Source organism: Canis aureus, chromosome 21 (assembly GCF_053574225.1).
Source record: "Canis aureus isolate CA01 chromosome 21, VMU_Caureus_v.1.0, whole genome shotgun sequence".
Lineage (NCBI taxonomy): Eukaryota > Metazoa > Chordata > Mammalia > Carnivora > Canidae > Canis > Canis aureus.
This window is the reverse complement of record NC_135631.1, coordinates 13,281,578-13,299,210: the sequence shown is the minus strand read 5'-3', so window position 1 is coordinate 13,299,210 and position 17,633 is coordinate 13,281,578. Positions and strand designations below refer to the sequence as shown.

Here is a 17,633-nt window from a genome sequence, read left to right as displayed (position 1 = left end):
CATGGTTTGTGAAATTCATCTGTTTTTGCTAATAGTTGTCTTCATTTGTTTTTACTGCTATGTTTTCTGTGAATATACCACAGCTTGTTTATCTATTCTCCTGTCAATGGGTATTTTAATTGAAATATAATTCACATACCATAAAATTTATCCTTTAAATTCAATACATAAATTCAATAGCTTTTTAGCACATCACATAGTTTTGCAACCATCACCACTATCTAATTCCAGAAGATTTTCATCACCCCAAAAAAGAGACTTCATACCCATTAGCTATCATTCCTCATTCCCCCTTTCTCTTTCTACCCGCCGCAGCCCCTGGTAACCACTATTCTACTTTCTGTCCTGTTTATTTGCCTGACTTGGGCATATCATATGATCAGAATCCTCCAACATGGCTTTTTTCTTTAAGATTTTATTTATTTATTCATGAGAAAGAGAGAGAGAGGCAGAGACACAGGCAGGGGGAGAAGAAGGCTCCATGCAGAGAGCCTGATGTGGGACCTGATCCTGGAACTCCAGGATCACGCCCTGAGCTGAAGGCAGCGCTTTAACCACTGAGCCACCCAAGCATCCCCCAACTGTGGCTTTTTGCATCTGGCTTCTTTCACTCAGCATATTGTGTTCAAGGTTAACCCATGTTGTAGCATATATGCTATTTCAGTCCTTTTTTATGGCTTAGTGATAGTCCATTGTATGAATATATTACATTTTGTTTACTCTTTGATCAGTTGATAGATTTTTGGGTTGTTTTTACTTTGGGGCTATTAGGACTAATGCTGTTATTAATTAACATTTATATACCAGTTGTTGTGTGGACATGTTCTCAATTTTCTCGGGAGTGGGTTAATAACAAACATTTTCCAAAATGGATGTATCAGTTTCTCCATGCTAACCTACAATGTACAAAAATTCCAGACCCCCTTTTTAAAGCATTTTTTTCTTTTTTTTTTTTTTTGTAATAGTGGACAAATGATAAGTTTTAAAATATTTTCTTAAAGCTTCTTTTGCTTTCAAATCAAGAGAATTATACTTTTGGGGATCCCTGGGTGGCACAGCGGTTTGGCGCCTGCCTTTGGCCCAGGGCGCGATCCTGGAGACCCGGGATCGAATCCCACATCAGGCTCCCGGTGCATGGAGCCTGCTTCTCCCTCTGCCTATGTCTCTGCCTCTCTCTCTCTCTGTGACTATCATAAATAAATAAAAATTAAAAAAAAAAAAAAACTAAAAAGAGAATTATACTTTTGATAAAGATGTTTAATATGACTTGTTATATAAAGAGATATTAAGGCTATGGATAAATTCATCTGAATGTTAGAAAACAGTTCCATTGATAGGTATATAATATATGCTTTGGTTTGTTCTGTTGTTGATCCAGATTTGAAAGAGTAATTTTCATTGATATTTCCCTATGAAAGTGTTACGAAGTAGCATTTAAGATTCATACCAAATGATCAATAACTGGTTTGTAAGTGGAAGAGTAAGTTACAAACCATTAATACCAAGTTGAAGAAAGATCTGGCTTTAATTCATAGGTATAAAAATATAGAGCTATATTAGAAATTAGTACTAAGACATAAACTAATTGCACTTAAAGTCTCAGACCTTGCTGATGGAAGAGGAATGCAAAATGGTTCATAGAGCCACTTTGGAAAACAGTTTGGCAGTGACTTCTAAAATTAAACATATACTTACCATACCACCCAGCATTCCCATTCCTGGGTATTTGCCCAACAGAAATGAAAACTTATGTTCATACAAAAATCTGTAATGGTTTTTTTCATAATTGCTAAAATCTAGAAACAACCCACATGTCCTTTATTTTATTTTATTTTTAAAGATTTTATTTATTTATTCATGAGAGACGGGGCGGGGGGCAGAGAGATAGGCAGGCTCCCTACAGAGAGCCTGATATGGGACTCTATCCCCACACCAAGGATCAGCCCTGAACCAAAGTCTCAATCATACCCTCCCACATGTCCTTTAAATGGTAACATGGATAAACAAAATGTGTTTGATGATACAATGGACTATTACTCACCAGTAAAAAGGAATAGATTACTAACGTGTGCAGCAACATGGATGATCTCAATTGTATTATAAGTGAAAAAAGCCAGGCTCAGAAGACTCACTGTATGGTTGTTTTTTGTTTTTTTGTTTTTTTAATATGACATTGTGCAAAAGGCAAAACTGTAGGAACAGCATACTGATCCGTGATTGCCCCATGATTGACACAAAGAAGCACCAGGAATATTTTGGGCTGAGGAAAATGTTCTTGATCGTGGTGTTGGATTCTCTGTGTCTGCCAAAACTAATAGAAATATGTGCCAGAAAGAGTGAATTTTACTATATGTAAGTTATACCTTAATAAACCTCATCTTAAAAGCTCTCATCTTGGGGAATCTCTCCTCTCTCTAATACTCCGTTAATGACTGCTGACAGCTGGGAACACAAGGAGCTAGGAGCAGTCAATGGTATACATTTGCTTTTTAGTTTTTTTCTTTTAAAGATTTTATTTATTGAGAGAGAGCAAGCAGACACACAAGTAGGGAGGAGGGGCAGAGGGAGAAGCAGGGAGCCCGATACAGGGCTTGATCCCTGGGATCATGACTTGAGCCAAAGGCAGATGCTCAACTGACTCAAGCCACCAAGGTGCCCTTGCTTCTTAGTTTTATTTTTTATTTTGTTTTACAGAGAGGGAGAGTTTGTGCATGTGTGCAAGCAAGCCCAGGAAAAGGAGGAGGAGAGGGAGAGAGAGAATCCTGAGCAGGCTTCATGTCCAGCACAGGTTCAATCCCAGGGCCCTGAGATCATTACCTGAGCCGAAATCAAGAGTCAGATGATTAACCAACTGAGCTACCCAGGTGCCCTAGCTTTTTAGTTTTAAAAGGAATGTGATGGAAAAGGTAGGCAGCCTTTGTTGAACATTGTATATTTTATTTCTCAAATACCTAATGTATAGCACTTTCTTCTGGGTACTCTTCTAGGTGCTTTACAAATATAATAAACTTAAGTGGTTTAATTTTCCTAATAACCCAACAAGGTAAATACTATTATTTTTCCCGTTTTACATATAGAAAACAGAAGCACAGAGGGTAGGAATTTGTCCAAAGCCACACAGCTAATAAATGGTTGCAACCAGGATTTGAACTAACATTCTATCTTGAGTCCATACTCTTAATAATTAACTTGGCCTCTTTCTTTCATTGAATATGATCTAATAAAGAATTCTAGTTAATGCTTAAAACTTCCTTTTCCCTTGCTGGTTATATGCACATTAAATATTTTTCTGTGTTGATGTGTTACAGAGAAAAACGTTAGAAAAAAGAAATCCCACTTTGCTAATACATGAATTGTTATTTTATTATGTTCTCTTCTATATATAATATTTACTAAATCATTTCCTAAACAGAGTCCATGTTGCCATGTTAAGGAGACTACTACTAATTGGTAATTTGTTGAATTATGAAGTTTTACTTGTCCAGTTTAGTTTCCTCATGGTATATAGTAAAGATAATAATAACCAAAATAAGATGGGTTATGTTTAGACTGTGATATTTGGTAAAATATCTGAGAATTTTTCAGGAGTATTTATATAAAATGTGCATTTGGGACAAAAGCTATAAATCCCTATAAAAATAATTTTGAGTTCTGATAGACTGAACTGTAAAATCAGTGGATTTTTTTCTCTTTAAATTTTTGATTCACTAAAGCACAGCACTGGGTATTATCCATTTGTGTGTGTGCATGCATACATATATTCACTGTGCTTATTGACTGTTGTCTGGACTCTTGTGTAAAGAAAGTGTTGGTCCTAATTTTTGTGATAAATATTAAGTATTCATTTTGTATCACCCTGGGAGAAAAGGATTAGGATACATTCTAGCACTTGCCCTTGAGGTGCTCACAATCTAATGAGGAGACTGATCTGCAAACCATTACCCTTAGAATGGTGTGATATGCTTCATGGGGATAGAATGAAAGGTCTTAATTACCTAATTCAAAAGTATCATTCACAGTTAAATGCCCTTTAAAATGAGATTTTCTTTGCAGTTCAAAATCACATTATTTCTAATATGAATCCATTTCTCTTCCCAGCAGCCTGATCCTAGAATTCTCTAAGATCTTGTAACTTCCGTCTGTTCCCTAGTAAGAAGGGCAGTTTCCATGCCTGTCCGTTGGAATTTATATTTCCACTTGAACTCATGTTTGAGATGGAGGATGTTTGGATATTTATAAACGGTCTTTTGCTTCACTAAATTGATTCCCACCCTTGTATGGTGGTAGTTTAAGGCTTTAATAAGATGTGTTTATTCATCTAGATTAGATGGAGCAATATAGGCTTGGTAAACACATAAATCTCTTTCCCGATGGTGTGAGACACAAAATGCCATCAAACCTTGTAAACTGAGATTGAGGAAAAATTCCTCCTATGAAAAGAGAATTAAAACTCTCTGACAGCCTCAGGGACCATTACTTTACTCCCTGAGATAATAATCCAGTTTCTATATAGTTTTCTCAAGAACTCTTTATATTGAATTCGATGACTGCATATCACAATTGTATTTGCATACAAGATTTCTTTATCTGCATAGACCTGTAGTGAATTCCTGGTCAGTTTTTGAATTCTTGTGCCAATTCTTAGCACATTTTGCTCACAAGAATGAGAATGTTTTCCATTTCACTTCCTGTTACCTTCTTACCTTATCTTTTATCATTGTCGGTGATTTCTCATGGTATAGAGAAGGAAGGCAGTGAAAGGGTGAGGTGAAGCAATGAAGCCTGCCCAAATTATTTTCTGGGCCTTTCAGTTACCATTTGAAGAACACTAACTGCTCAAATTAATGGAATAAGCAGCTTACATAATAGGTGCTATATATTTACCCTGATGCTTTGGCTATTGCCTGCAGCAATTTTTTTCATCCCTGGAGCCGAGATTAGGATTGTGATAGTAGGACCTGGTCATCTCCTTTGTTTCTGGAACGTTGCCTGTGTTGCCACCAAGAAAGAGGTACACCCAACCCGGTTAGAGTCCTCCTGTTGGTGCTTCATTTGCCTCATGCCTTGGAAACCCTATGGGCTGGAAGCAGCACCCTGAGTCCTGCAGACCTCTGGGTGAAGGTGCGGCCCCTTTAAGCCTTCAGAGTGTGCCGGGAGGGGGCCGAGGTGGGGCGGGCACTCTGACAGCGAGCTCCGGGCCCCGCCCCCGGAGGAGGCGTTTCCCAGCGGCCCTCCGCACCAATGCCGCCAGGGCCCGCCGGGTATTCCTGCTGATTCTGCTCGGACCGTAGGGCCCCCAGACCTCTCCCTGCCCAGGGAGCGTAAGTGTCAAACTGCGGGCGAGGGTCAAGCATCCTGTGCCCATGCCGGAAGTCCTGGTGGACAGTGCAGGGGACTTTCCTGGCCTATCAGAGGCTTAGGCGGCGAAAGAGCGTAAACAATGCCGGCTGCAGTGAGCTAAAGCCTGGGGCATCTGCTCTACTTCTGGGTGGTGACAGCAGCCCTAGGGTGCTTGTTTGGATATGCAGTGGTTGAGCGGTGTCCACGACCGACCAGGCTTTGCCCCAGACTGGTTCCTACTTGGGGTGAGGAGAGGATTGCTTTTACCCGAATATATATATATATAGCTCTATTGAGCTGGATGGGTGGAGCTGGATCTAGTGTCCTGGGCCTTGAGTCCTTTGCCTGGGATTTGAAGACCTGGGTAGTTTAGGGATGAGTAAGCATTAGATTTTCAGCTGCCTTGGTACAATTGAGCAGTAACTGTGGAAGTTGACCTAATTCACAGCCGGTTTAGCTTTCCATCTCCCCAGAGGCCTGTGTTGGTGCGGGCCCCCCTTTTGGAGACATTAACAGTGGTCATCTCCTAGGGAGAGTCTAGTTAATCTTCTGTCCTGCTAATATGAATATCAGGATGTGTAAGGGACAGCTCTTTACCCTTCCCTTCAGAAGGAATTTGTGAGAGGCCATCATCCCAGGACTAGGACAGCAAAGCACACCCAAGTTTGCTGAGATAACCTGCCAAGAGAAGCAGTTCAGATTTCTCTGGCTTCTTGATAATACAGAATACTCCCAACAAGAGGTTAACACTTGTCCTTGTTAATCGGAATTACCTGGAAGCAGTGAAGTTGTTTAAATTAGAGGGAAGGATTTGTCATTTTGTTACTGGTTACTTAGAAATGAGCTTTTTGTCTGGCTTGACCAATTGATAAAAGTCTTAAATTTTCTATGACAGTTACATAATTGTTATGCTTCTTTAATCCGTTTGTCCTTTCGATAAAGGTTTGAGAAAGCTTTCTGGGCCTGTATGTGTATTCTGTTTTATCCCTGTTTTATAATTATCATTTTTTGAGTGAGTCTATTATCATACTATATTGGTTATTCAAAAGGGTTGCTTTTTCAGTGGGCAGAAATTTTCCTCACACTTCCCTCACACTTATTCTATACTTCTGCAGTAGCATTTCCTTAGCCAGAAGTGAGAGTCCAGGAATGGTAATCAGATCCAGATCTCTTGTATTGTGATAGTGAAGAGCTTTTGTAGGTCAAGAGCTTGGGAATTAGCCATATAATAGTTTCACTGCCACTTCTACTTCCCAAGTAGAAAGCTAAAACAGACTGTTTAGCAGCTGTATAATTCTTATAGACTGTCAAGTTATAGGAACTTAAAAAACACTATACTTGGACTTACGAGTGGTGCGGCAGAGTTGGTGGACTGAGAAAGGAGATAAAGATTGTAGGCCCAGCTCTAACATCACTCATGACTAGTCTCTTGGTGCCTTATTTTTAGCTGGTTGATGATTGAGAACATGCATCGATTGCTTGTGTCTATATATTATAATAATACATAATGCATACTTAATAGGTGATTTGTTCAATTGAATACTAAACTGAAAAATCAGTTTGAAATTTATCCTAATTTCTGCCTTTATGTATGACCTTGAAAATGTTTCTTAACCCCTGGTCTAAAAATAAACAATTACATCTAAACCTTTTTCAGCAGTAGTGTAGACTGTATGGTATTTGAGCTCTTTGGAAGACATTTTAGATACAACAATGGAAATGGATTATAATATTTCTGTGGAACAGATTTATTTTAGCTGGCTTCCTTGTCTTTGCCTCTGTTTCAGCCTAGGGTAAAGGCTCTTGAGAGCTCTGAATAACTTGAAAATATGAACATTTGTCGTCTGGACTAAGATTGAATGAACCATAGCAAGCATCTTATATATATATTATATCATATTATATATATGACTATATATATATAGTTTAGATTAATTTTATTAATGCTTCTCTTTGTTGGCAACTTTATTCACTCTTGAAGCATCAAATCTTACTATGTAATGACAACTCAGTTTACCACATCTGTGTTTATAAAATCCAGAATCCTCTGGGGCCATATTTCCAATCACTTGAAGATCATATTTCTCAAGTCTAAAATCAAACTTATCATATTCCTCAGTTTTTCTCCACTCCCTAAAACTAAACAACCCAGAACTACTTCTGACATTTTTATGTCATAAGCACTACTGTTCTCCCAGTCACCGAGACTGGAGTCCCCTACTAGACTTTTCCTACTCCCACATTCTTAACTTGCTAAGGTTTACTGATTCACTTCTTTAATGTAACTCCTTTCAGTCTCCCCTGCCCATCCTTTCCATTTCCATCCCCTAGTTCTGACTCATACTTATCTTTGTCCTGGAGTACTGTAATAATTTCCTATCAAGATTCTATTTTCCTCTCCCTTGCAATCCATTCTACATAGATTTATCTTTCTGAAGTAGATAGGATACTGTCATTGCCCTGCTCCAGTCATCAGCATCTTCTGTTTAGCTTAATATTTAAGATTCTACATGATGAGACCCTAATCTACCTCGTCTTAGACTGTAGTAAATGGAGCCGACGTTGTTCTCTGAATATGCTCTGTACTTTCCTGTCTCCAAGACTTTGCCCTTTTTTTTTTCCAGCCTAGAATGTCTCCTCTTCTACTTGAGTTTGTCTGTTTTTTGAAAATCCCATCTGTCATTCATCAATGTGAGTTCGGATACCATCCTTTTTTTTTTTTTTTTTTTTGATACCATCCTTTCTGTGAGATTTTCACTGACCATCCCTCACTCACTGGAGGTTAATCCTATATTGAACTACCATAACCCTTACTAATCCCTTGTGTAAAGCACTTTCCACACAAAATGTATTTTGTATTATGATTATTTGTTTAGACTTCTTACTTGTACTCCTGTAAACTTAGGCACATCATAGTTTGCCCATAGGGAAATTGAGTAAATGTGAATGCTGTAGGTAAAATTATAATACAATAATTCCTTATTATCAGATCTTGTTATTAGAAAGAACTCTAGCCTGTGCAGCCAATCCATGCACATGTAAAATGATCAATAGCTTGAACAAATCATTCTTATCTTCTCTCAAGACTTTTATTAGTAAACTTTGTTAGTTTGATTTTTTTTAAAAGCAATTTTAATGCAATATAATTTGCATACCACTTACCATTTATACAATTCAATAGCTTTTAGTATATTCCTAGATTTGTACAATCATCACTACAGTCAGTTTTAAAACATTTTCATTACCCCAAAAAGAAATCCCATACTCCTTTGCTTTCACCCTTTTAATATCCCCAGACACTTCAGTCCTGGGCAACCACTGATCTGCTTTCTGTCTCTATAGACTTGTCTACTCTGGACATTTTGTATAAATGGAATCACACTAATATGTGGTTCTTTATGACTGTTTTCTTTTAGTTCATCCATGTTATAGAACTTATCAGTACTTCATTTCTTTTGTGTGTGTGTATGCTAAAATACATACAACATAAAATTTACCATCTTAACTATTTTTAACTGTGCAGGTCACTGGTATCAGATACATTCATTATGTTGTGGAACCATCACCACCATCTATCTCCATATTTTTTTTTTTTTCATTTTGAAAAATGAAGTTTTATACCCCATCCCTCAATCCATCCATGCACTGGCAACAACCATTCTGTTTTGTGTCTCTGATTTTGACTACTTCATTCAGGTGGAATCATACAGTATTTGTCTCTCTTTGGCTGTCTTATTTCATGTTAGCATAAGGGCCTCAGGGTCATCCAGGTTATAGCAAATGTCAGAATTTCTTTTTAAGGCTAAATAATATTCTATTTTATGTGTATACCACATTTTGCTTGTCCACTCATCCACTGATGAACACTTGGGTTGCTTCCACATTTTAGTTATCATCAATAATTCTGCTATGAAATAAATGTAGGTGTACAAATATGTCTTTGAGACCCTGCTTTCAATTCTTTTGGACATATACCTAGAAGTAGAATTGCTGGATCATATGATAATTCTATTTTTAATTTTTTGAGAAACTGACATTGTTTTCCACAGCAACTGTACCATTTTACATTCTTTTTTTTTTTCTTAAAGATTTTATTTATTTATTCATAGAGACACAGGCAGAGGGAGAAGCAGGCTCCATGCGGGGAGCCCGACGTGGGACTCAATCCCGGGTCCCCAGGATCACACCCCAGGCTGCAGGCAGCGCTAAACCGCTGCGCCACCGGGGCTGCCCACCATTTTACATTCTTAACAACAGTATACAAGAGTTCCAGTTTCCCCACATCCTTATCAACACTTGTTTTTGTTTTTTCACGTTTTATTTATTTGAGAGAGAGGGAGAGAGCATGAGAAAGGAGTGGCAGGCAGAGAGAGAGGGAAAAGCAGACTCCCCACTGAGCAGGGAGCCCCACGTGGGGCTGGATTCCAGGACCCCGGGATCACTACGGCCAGGGCCAGAGCTGAAGGCAGATGCTTAACCCACTGAGCCACCTAGGTGCCCCTCAACACTTGGTTTTTTGTTTGTTTGTTTGTTTGTTTCGTTATTGTTTCAATAGTAGCCATCCTAACAGGTGTGAGATAGTATCTTACAGTTCAATATGGATTTCCATAATGATTAATAATGTTGAGCATGTGCTTATTGAACATTTGTAGATCTTTGGAGAAATATCTAGTCCAGTCCTTTGCCCATTTTTTAATTGGGTTTTTGTTGAGTTTTAGGAGTTGCTTTTTTTTTTTTTTTTTTTAAGAGAGGGCTCGATCCCATGATTCCTAGCTCATGACCTGAGCAGAAATCAAGAGTCAGGTGCTTAACCAGCTGAACTACCCACCACACCTTTGGATTTCTTTATAGTACTTCAATTCTTTTTATTATTGAATAATATTTCTTTGGTATGGACTTACCATATTTTATTTATGTGTTCATCAGTGGATGGACATTTGGGTGATTCCCATTCTGTGGCTATTGCAAATGTTAGTTTAGTTTCAGTTTGCTCTGAGTACTGAAAACAGTACTACATTCCTCTAAAGAAACCATTCCGGCCTTTAACTTATGTGACTTTTCATGAAATTGTTAAGTTTTATTCTATATGTATTCCATTTTGTACTGATTCTGAGGTTCCTCTTCATTATTTCCTGTATATGTTCCCAATGTTCTCAAGGCCTTTACTTTCCTTGTGATAATGACTAGTTAAAATTTGCAGATAGAGGAATGCCTGGGTGACTCAGCGGTTGAGTGGCTCAGAGATTGAGCGACTGCCTTCAGCTCAGGGCATGATCCCGGGATCAAGTCCCACATCGGGCTCCTTGCAGGCAGCCTGCTTCTCCCTCTGCCTATGTTGCTGCCTCTCTCTCTCTCTCTCTCTGCCTCTCATGAAAAAATAAAATTTATTTTTAAAAATATAAAATTTGCAGATAGAGGCAAAGCTGGGTTTTCAAACAAGTGGTCACTTTAGTGACCTCTTCCCCAAATGTTCTAGAATTATAGTCAGAAATATAGAACTAAGGGATGCCTGGGTAGCTCAGCAGTTAGTTTGAGCGTCTGTCTTTTGGTGCAGGGCATCCCAGGGTTCTGGGATTGAGTCCTGCATCGGGCTCCCAGAGAGGCATCTGCTTCTCCCCCTTGCTTATGTCTCTGCCTCTCTGGGTCTCTCATGAATAAATAAATAAAATCTTCGTAAAAAAATTAGAACTAATATGAATTATAGCCATCATAGCCTGCCATCCTTTTGTTTTTTTCTTAATCTCAAGAAAAGATCTTATCAATTGGTAGAGCCATCTCAGTAGAATGAAGGCTTTGAGGCTGGGTGGGGGAGTTGAATTTCATGGATAATTCCAAATTACAATTACAGTTAAAACTGTAGTCCTTCCTTTCTTTTTTTTTTTTTTTTTAATTTTTATTTATTTATGATAGTCACAGAGAGAGAAAGAGAGAGAAGCAGAGGGAGAAGCAGGCTCCATGCACCGGAAGCCTGATGTGGGATTCGATCCCGGGTCTCCAGGATCGCGCCCTGGGCCAAAGGCAGGCGCCAAACCGCTGCGCCACCCAGGGATTCCTAGTCCTTCCTTTCTTATCCAAAAGCAGGTTAACAGTGTTTTAACACCCAATTGGGTAGACTTGATTATTAAGCAACTGCTGATTAGAGATGATTCTCCCTTAAATTTTATTTTATTTTTTATTTAATTTTTTAATTTTTTATTTTATTGTATTTCCCCCTTAAATTTTAAATTTAACTATCTCTAAATTACCTAAATCCTTTTGGAGTCAAATAAACTTGTTTTTCGTATTATGGAAAACATTTACTTTTTGTATTTTCTTCCTTTCTTTTTCTCTTTATATTTTAATTGAATTAGGTAATTATCAAAATAAATCTTATTATTTATAAAGTTTGATTAGTTTTCACTATAGATAATCTAGAAACCATAGGTAGATAAATTATTATAAGAATTTCACCAAACTAGGATTCAAGAAATCTCTTCTAGACCAGTCTCTCCTACTTAGGTGACTTTGGGTAAGACACTGAACCTCTATTTCCCTATATGTAAATAGAGAATAATTATATTTGCTTTCTCTCATGTTGTTTTTTATATTTTTTTGAGCTTTGTAAGGATAGAGATTAGTAAGACAAAAGCTCTTGCTCAAGGGAATCTTGCAATTTATAAGAAAGAGCTGCATAACTAAGAGTACTATAAAAAACAAAGAAAACCCAATGGTATAATAAAACAGTGTGCTTGCATTTACATTGTGAAATACATAGAAGTGATTAAATGTCTTCCTCACTAGATTTTCAAATAGGAATATTATTGTAAAAATACTTGTAAAATATAAAGTACTATTGAAATATATGATTGATATTCATTGTTTTAAGTTTGGTATTAACTGTTTTAAGTAAAAAGTTTGGGACTGTTGTAAACAGTGCCCTAAAGTCTTTGAAAGTAAGGAGTCTTCAGGTGCTTGTAGAATTTTGAAAGGTTATAGACCAAGAGATTTTAACCTGGGATTAAAATTCAGGGATTCTATGAACTTAGAAGGAAAACTATTTGTGTCTTAATTTTTACTAACCATGTAACTGAAACTTTAGCTCTTTTTTCAGTTAAGAATATAGGCCATAAGAAACAATAATGTTAGAAGACCTGTGTATTTATCACCAATAGAAATAATTTTTTTTTTAAGATTTTTACTTATTCATGAGAGACACAAAGAGAGGTAGAGACACAGCCTGAGGGAGAAGCAGGCTCCCTGCAAGGAGACTGCTGTGGGACTTGATCCCGGATCCTGGGATCACGCCCTGGGCCAAAGGCAGACACTCAACCTCTGGCCACCTAGATGTCCCTAGAGATAATTTTCATAATCATATGATGTGATACAACATATCAAAATATTTTTGTTCATTATAACTTTAGAATTATAGTTTGTTAGTTTTTACTTAATAACTTTAGAATTATAGTTTGTTAGTTTTTACTTAATGTATTAATGGAGAAGTTCGTATATTCACATTTTAAAATAAATATTTTGATAATTTAATATATTTTAAAATAATTTGGCATAATGTTATATATTTTATGCATTATGAAATATTCTGGGGGTGCCTGAGTGGCTCAGTTGGTAAGTGATTGACCCTTGATTTCAGCTCAGGTCATGATCTCAAGGTTGTGAGATTGAGCTCATCATGGGGCTCTGTGCTTAGTGTGCAGCCTGCTTAAGATTGTCTTCCTCTCCTTCTGCCCCTCCTCCCACTCATATGTGAGCAAATGCTCTCTCTTTCTCTCTCTTAAATAAATCCTAGGGATCCCTGGGTGGCGCAGCGGTTTGGCGCCTGTCTTTGGCCCGGGACGCGATCCTGGAGACCCGGGATCAAATCCCACGTCGGGCTCCCTGCATGGAGCCTGCTTCTCCCTCTGCCTGTGTCTCTGCCTCTCTGTCTCTGTGTGACTATCATGAATAAATAAATAAAATCTTTAAATAAATAAATAAATAAATAAATAAATAAATAAATAAATAAATCCTAACAACAACAAAACAACAAAGAAAGTGCCTATGAGTGCACCAGGGGCCTATGGCACAAAAAGAACCCCTTTTGTAGACCCTTAAGACAAAGTAGGGTGTAAATGCATTTTTTATTTATTTATTTATTTATTTATTATTTTTGTTTTTTTGGGATGTAAATGTATTAATTCCATTTTACATTCAAAGGATCAAGAGATGCATGGTCTCGCCCCTAAATATTAATTAGACCAAGAAAGGATTTTTAAAAAAAAGCCTTAGTTTCAGTTATTTATTTGGTCAATGCATACATAAAAGTAAAGAAGGTAAAGTCACTATACTAAAATTATAAAAGGTCTATATATTATGTAGGGATGCGTAGGTGGCTCAGTCAGTTAAGTGTCTGACTCTTGATCATGACTCAGGTCTTGGTCTCACGGTCGTGAGGTTGAGCCCTGTGTTGGACTCCACGCTAGGTGTAGAACCTACTTAAAAAAAGGCCTATACATTTTGTGTAATATATTTTATTTTCTTTCAAACATTCAATTCATGACTTGTACTAAAGAATATATCATTTATGTTAACTAAATTCAGTTTGAGGTATTTTCGTTTGCTCTTTTAATCCTAGAAAATTACAAAATAAAGTCAATCGTAATTTAGAAATGAAGTATTTTCAAATTAGAAAGACCGAATACTGATAATATAGTAAATTGCTAACATTTATTGAGCCAAGTACCTAGTGTAAGAGTTCTAGATAGACTAACTCCTTTAATCCCCACAACCCAATGAAGTAGGACTCTCCCCTACTAATATCCCCACTTTACACACAACCATGCTGAGACAGTATACATTTGCTTAAGTAACTTACACAAGGTCTCCTCTCCAGTGGTGGTTTTGAAGATACAGAATTCTTTTTCTTTTTAATTTAGATTTGCAGACAGAAATAGAAGGTGATAAAATTTTCTCAAGTTTGATAAAACTATTAGTGCTTTTTGGATTATTGTGTTTTTCCCCCCTTCCCCAGCAGACATTTATTGATCATTTTATGTGTTCCAGGCAGTGTGCATGGTGAATTGAGGGGTTCATCTACCTGTCCTGTAAATGCTGGTGTCCTCTGAACTCTGTCCTGGGCCCTCTTCTCACTATGTACTCTTCCTCAGAGCTATCATCTTTCCCCTTGGTTTTACTTGCATTTATCTACAGATAACTTCTATTTTTTTTTTTTTTTTTTTTTTTTTAATTTGTGAGAGACATGGAGAGAGGCAGCGACACAAGCAGAGGGAGAAGTAGGCTCCATGCAGGGAGCCTGACGTGGAACTTGATCCCGGGACTCCAGGGTCATGCTCTGAGCCGAAGGCAGATGCTCAGTTGCTGAGCCACCCAGGCATCCCATAACTTCTAAATTTTTATCCCCAGGCCAGATTACTCTCGAACTCCATGCTTAAATCTCTAAATGCTGCACTTGTCTATACTTGTCTAGTGTGTATCTCAAACAGCTTGTCCAAAACTTCCATTTCCCTCCCTCTTTTATACTCCTTTCATATTCACTCTGTAAGAACATTCTTTAACACTCCTTTTATCTCTGAAATCCATCTGTTTTCCTCTATCTGCATTGCTACTGTCCGTAGGTCCAAACCACCATCATCTTTTATTTAGACTGATGTATTCTGAATTCCTTCCATTGTTACTGCCTTCCAAACCATTCTTTTTTTTTTTTTTTTTTTTTTTTAAAGATTTTATTTATTCATGAGAGACACAGAGAGAGAGGCAGAGACACAGGCAGAGGGAGAAGCAGTCTCCCTGCAGGAAGCCCAATGTAGGACTCGATCCCAGGTTCTCAGGATCACGCCCTGGCCTGAAGGTGGCGCTAAACCGCTGAGCCATCCGGACTGCCCCAAACCACTCTTTACATTGTTTTTTACATGTACACCATACAATCTTCAAAAAATGCAAGTTTGATAACATACATAATTTTTCTTATTTACAGTCCTTCAGAGTTTTATTCTATATTTGGGATAAAGTCCAAATTCCTTAACACTGCTCACAAGATCTTACTGTCTTACTGTTTGTGTTGCATTTTATACTTTAGCCTTGCTGAACTTTTTTCAGTTCCTCAATCCACTATAGTAAAAGAAGTTAGAATAGGCCATGGCAGTTTCTAAACTCTTATCTCCATTTCTGTACTTGTCTCTGATACGTTTGTGAACCAGCATAATTCTTTGGATCACATTTTGAGTGGCTTTGAACTATAGTACACATATGGATGAATTATACAAATGAAATATTGAATGAAAAAAGGAAGTCATGAAAGATGACACCCAGATTTTATATATATATTCTTTTTTTAAAGGTTTTATTTATTTATCCATGAGAGAGAGAGGCAGAGGTATAGGCAGAAGGAGAAGCAGGCTCCCCGCAGGGAGCCTGGTGTGAGGAACTCGATCCCAGGACCCCGGGATCACGACTTGAGCCAAAGGCAGACGCTCAACCACTGAGCCACCCAGATGCCCCCAGATAATATTTTTCTAAAGCTCACAAATAAGCACAGTTAATTTTGTTGTTTAGGGGTATGTGACTATGGCATAGAACTAAACAAACTTCAGGAAAGTGCTACTGTAGAAGAGGGATGGGGTAGGAAAGAAATACGCAAGTGTAGTAATATTAATGGTAGTGTTTTAATTTTAGATTGGGTGTTAGGTCACCAGGTCAATTTTATTGTAATGCTTCATAACTCACATTGTATATATTTTCTTGTATATGTAACAAAACAAAACAAAACAAAACCCTAAATTCTAAAGTTAATTTTAAAATTAAAACAATTCTAGGGTAGCCTGGGTGGGTCAGCGGTTTAGCGCCGCCTTCGGCCCGGGGCGTGATCCTGGAGACCTGGAATCGAGTCCCGTGTCGGGCTCCCTGCATGGAGCCTGCTTCTCCCTCTGCCTCTCTCTCTCTCTCTCTCTCTCTCCTCTCCTCTCTGTGTATTCTCATGAAGAAATAAATAAAATCTTTTAAATAAATAAATAAATAAGTAAATAAATAAATAAATAGAATTAAAGCAATTCTGGGAGAAAATTAGTGGATAAGTCCTTTTTATTTCTTAATCTATGAATCCTAGGAGAAGACAAACAGAGACAGCAAGAGTCCTCAGTGCCTCATATATAAACAAGCACTGTATTCATTATTTCAGGGGCTGGAGAAGTTTTTATATGAAACAGGCCTTTCCTTTGACTAGAAAGAAGCAAAGCCATAAACACCACTTTTTAAAAACTCAGGCTATAAAGTAGCAGAAGCCATTTCAGAAACACAACGGCATCTAAATTTTATATGAGGCAATTAGGTTGGATAACCTTTTTCTTCATGTTTTTAAAAGCAATGAAAAAGAAAAAGTATTGCAGGGATACCTGGGTGGCTCAGCAGTTGAGCGTCTGCCTTCAGCTCAGGGCGTGTGATCCTGGAGTCCTTGGGATCGAGTCTTACATCAGGCTCTCTGCATGGCACCTGCTTCTCCCTCTGCCTGTGTCTCTGCCTCTCTCTCTCTGTGTCTCTCATGAATAAATAAATAAAATCTTAAAAAAAAAAGAAAAAAAGAAAAAGTATTTCAATGAACTTAATACTGACAAATAGTGACAGTTCACATTCTCTTAGTTGGAAAATGATTTGAAAGCTTTCATTGGGTGTTTGTCTTTTAAAAACAATGACAACAACAGCCAGATAGGAGAAATTGCCTTTGCAGCTTAAATTTGTGCCAAGTAAGTAACTTTGGAGGTTTTCAACCCAAGCTACATATTAGAATCACTTGAGAACTTTAAAAAAAAAAAAAAAGAGAGAGATTCTATTGAGATGAAATTCACATAAAATTAACTCTTTTAAAGTGAACGATTCAGCCACATTTTGTACAGTCACAATGTTGTGCCAGCCCCACCTCTATGTAGTTTCACAACATTTCCATCACACCACAGTAGAACTCCTTACCTACGAAGCAGTAACTTCCTGTTTCCAAATGTTCTCTCCAACCCCTGGTAACCCCCAGTCTGCATTCTGTCTCTGAGGATTGATCTGTTCTGGACATTTCATATAAATGGAATGCTACAATATGAAGACTTTTAAAGGCCAGGTAGTCAGCTCTTCAGTTTTATTCTGGCTTTGTTATATATCTGGGAAGTTCCCACTTGGGAAAATATATAAGCGTCTTTTTTTTTTTTTGAGTAATCTCTATACCTAATGTAGGTGTATTCCCATATATTTCCATGTATTCTTGTATTCACAACCCCAAGATCAAGAGTCATACACTCTTCTGACTTAGCCAGCAAGAT

At 37.7% G+C, this 17,633-nt stretch overlaps 1 protein-coding gene across 6 annotated transcripts in view; it reads left to right on the top strand.

Annotated features, from left to right (window-relative positions):
* Window positions 1–17,633, top strand: part of CKAP5 (cytoskeleton associated protein 5) — a 106,934-nt gene that overhangs the window by 20,301 nt on the left and 69,000 nt on the right. Inside the window, exon 1 of one of the 6 annotated variants that reach the window (XM_077863097.1) lies at window positions 5,197–5,321. The exons of 4 other annotated variants lie outside the window; for them this stretch is intronic. The gene's annotated coding sequence lies outside the window, so the exon portion shown is untranslated. Of the gene's footprint in view, window positions 1–5,196; window positions 5,322–5,435; window positions 5,586–17,633 lie in introns of those variants that run through there. One more of the 6 variants, XM_077863098.1, reaches the window with a different exon arrangement.